The sequence below is a fragment of the Aplysia californica genome, unplaced genomic scaffold (genome assembly GCF_000002075.1).
Source record: "Aplysia californica isolate F4 #8 unplaced genomic scaffold, AplCal3.0 scaffold00220, whole genome shotgun sequence".
NCBI classification, from domain to species: Eukaryota; Metazoa; Mollusca; class Gastropoda; order Aplysiida; family Aplysiidae; genus Aplysia; species Aplysia californica.
Window position 1 is genome coordinate 687,897 of NW_004797490.1, and position 3,624 is coordinate 691,520.

The following is a 3,624-nucleotide window of genomic DNA, read 5'->3' on the forward strand; positions in this document are numbered from 1 at the left end:
GATTGTGAGTTCCGGGTTCGAGGCTACAATCTACAATGTGTCGATGATGGCCAACACAACTTTCTCGAATCTTTGTTACATGCACAGGACGAGGGGTGTCATTGGTTGATTGTGCTTATGACACCCATTGGTGGGGCTAAAGGTGGAAGAAAGGGGATTTTCCATCGGTTCTGATTTTAAATTGGGCGAGCAGTGGTCCTATGGAATTCATGCACTGCTTGCAATGTATGCGACAGACTGACGCATGCCATTATCAGAGAGGATAGGATGGTAATTGACGGGTGTGAGGTCTTCTGTCTAAACTATTCGTTTTTCCATTTATGAGGTCTGTCTCAGAATAAAGTTTCCCTGTCATGCTGTCCTCACATATATAATTATAAATCACCTTGTATTTGGTATGAACAGAAAGCTTATTTATTCAAATATCTATTCAACGTAGGAGCCATCAAGTTTAAGACATTTCTCCATGATGTATTCAGCCGTCAAAGACAGTGGTCAGTGATCGTTTGTCCAAGGTCTCGAGTGCTTTTCTCATAGCTTCTTGAATCTGGTCCTTGTCCTCAAATCGCTGACCTCGCAGCATTTCTTTCTTCTTGGGGAAGAGGTGGAAGTTGCAGAGAGCGAGATCGTGCGAATGGGGCGGATGTTCCAAAAATTCCCACGAGCAGCCCTCAAGAAGCTCGTTCACAAACTCTGGACTTGTGAACAGGTGCGTTGTCATGGTGCAGGATGACGCCTTCTTAAAGCAAAGTGGGTTTTTTCCCGGATCTTTGAGGACGAACCTGTAGTTACTAGTTGTCACCCATGACAGTTACGCCAGGTGTGACTAGCCAGCTCAGTATGCCACTCAAGTGGAAAAAATGTGCATCTTTCTCTCCCCGTGTTTTCTGTGTGCGTTTCATCTTTCATTTCAGACCTCCTACCTTCAACCTCCCTCATCTATCCCCTAACTGTTTGAATTGATGGGGCATTATTCCCTATTACTTTGTATAGACCACCATGGGTTTCAGCTGCAGACTTGCTGAGAAGAGTTGAAAATTTGATCACAACTCGGACATCGTAGCATGAGAAGGTTGCACAAATGTTTTGCTCAGCCATTTTCCTCAAATTTGCCTTGGACAAAGTGCACAAGAACACCACACTTGACACGTCACAGCTCTATGACCTGTTCATAATGACTTCTCTTTATTATCTATGATGAAAACGTCTTTACTTTCTACATTAAGACAGTGCATGATCTTCATACCATATTACATGCTGGGTCCGACCTTGCGTTCTTGGTAAAGCCATTTTACTCGAATTTCCCCGTTCGGCTCTGCCCTTCCGGACATGGACGTTAAACTTGGAAGTCCCGCCTCTTTAAACAATCTACTAATAGAGTTGATAGTTGCGTTACACCTATGCAATTTCACCAATTTCACATCATGTAGCGAATGCAGTTGTTATTAGCATACTATTTGATATTATTTCATTATTCTGTTGCAGGTGGCTGATCTCACGGAGGAGCAAGTGGCAGGCAAGTGGAGTTTTTAGTTTTAGTAAACGGCGTTCGCAACTGCTAAGGTCATATGAGCGCCAAGGGGTGGATGTCAACAGACAAGTCCTTACAGGGAATCAGGCTTACTCTGCTCTCCTCTCTAGCCTCAACAACACAAAGTCTGCTCCGACTATTAAGGCACCGCGGAAATAGCAATTCACTAGAGAGTACAAACATATAAAAGAAGTAAAGGAAAAATGACTATGGTAAAGATGAGGAAAGTAAAAGCAGCAGTTCCCCCTACGTTGTTCCGGCACACTATGGGCATGACACCGATAAATCAGCCCATTTACAATTCTACTGTGTATAAGAACATGTTAATATTCTCCCTTTGGGAATGGCCTAAAGACACTTCAGTCAGTTGCACTGCCCTGGTGGGGGGGGGGGCAGGCAAGTGGAGAGTTCTGATTTTCTTTCCGTTAATGTTTTGAACTTATCTCTCTTAAAAGAACTGCCGAATCCTGCCTTTTTCTTTCTTTTCTTCTGATACAGAGCTTTTTATCTGCCTGTCTGCCTCTATGTTGTAGCTGTTAGGCTCTAGGCCATTGCATGCTGAAGGCCTAGTTCAATTCCCGAGTGCAGAATTGTTAGCGAGTATGTATCTCCATAATGCTGCTGGGACATTGTGTCACTCTCAGTCCGAGTTGACTCTGACAGGCAAAGTTGAAGTAGCCCGCTTCCAAAATGATTTGGTTAATGTCGAAGGGGGCATAAAACATTAGTTAGAATTACCCTCTGGCTGCTACTGTGTGTGCATTTAGTTTTGAATTGAGAAGTGCATTGGGCTTCATGGTTTAAATTAATTTGGGTTTGTTTAATAAGAAAGAAAAAAGGTAACTGTCTCCTCACTGCATAGCAACCGGGATACGTTTTATCTTCTCTGTTTCTAAACTTCCATTGACAGTGGGTATTGCAGGTAGAAGAAGAAGAAGAAGAAGAAGAAGAAGAAGAAGAAGAAGAAGAAGAAGAAGAAGAAGAAGAAGAAGATGAAACCCTCCTTAGCCTAACTGGCCACACCTCGACTAAGGTTACGATAGAATAGGATTACGTTTTGGCACCGTTTACAACATTCTTGTAAACGGAGGAATCAGATATGTCTTGAATGAACATATTTTTGACTTTTTTTGTGTTCCCCTTGATAAAAATATATTTTTCTTACCCCGTTAATGTACGCGCCTATGCAAAACTCTGTAAATCTTTCTGTGGAGCTATGCAAAACTCAGTAAAATCTTTCCGCTTCATGATTTTGAAGGTTTTATATTTTGCACTAGATGTTGCCTCTCTACAAATTTATTATTTAAAGAGCGTTTTAGCCGTGCTGTAATGTCAGGTGTCTAACTATGTAACGTAATTATATTTTTCCGCCAAGCTCAGAAGTAGAAACAAAGGAACAAGAAAGGCACGAAGCGTTCTCTGTAATAATATGTGAAAAATTATTTTTGCACTACACATCTCAAAATGCAATCTTTTTAGGTAAAAATGTTGTTTAAAGATGGAAAATGAACCTGATCGTATTTTGACGAGCGTGGGAGACTGTTATAAAATCTGGGATATCATCCGCCACTTCATCTCTTGATGTCCAAGCGCACTTGTAAACATGTACAGGAAATGAGTCAGGTGTAAGAAGCTAACGATAGTTTATGTGTCACAGGAAGGGATACGGGCATGGACGTAAAATACATGCATATCATGCCAACTTGTCGGTTTTGCGCGGGCTTCCTGTGTCTTAGAAAGAGGCGTTGGCACCAGAATCTGTGGTGTAGCGGTTAGGCGCTTTGCTGTCGCACGTAAAGGCCTGAGTTGGATACCCGTGTGGGAAGATTTTTAAAAAATCGAGCATCTCTGTCTTTCTGCTGGGAAGTTGTATTCGCCCCAGCCCAGGCATAGTCTAAATTGTGTCGATGAGGGTTCAACACGCTTATGTTTAAAAAAAGAAAGGAAACACACGGGAAAAAATTAATAATTTCTTTGCTTGAAGAATAACCATTGCTGTGTGAAGAAAACTTTCTTAACTTTGGAGGTAACATAGGCAAGATGCTTATGAAAATTCCAAGTCTTATATAATTAAAAAAATCAAGATCCCCCCC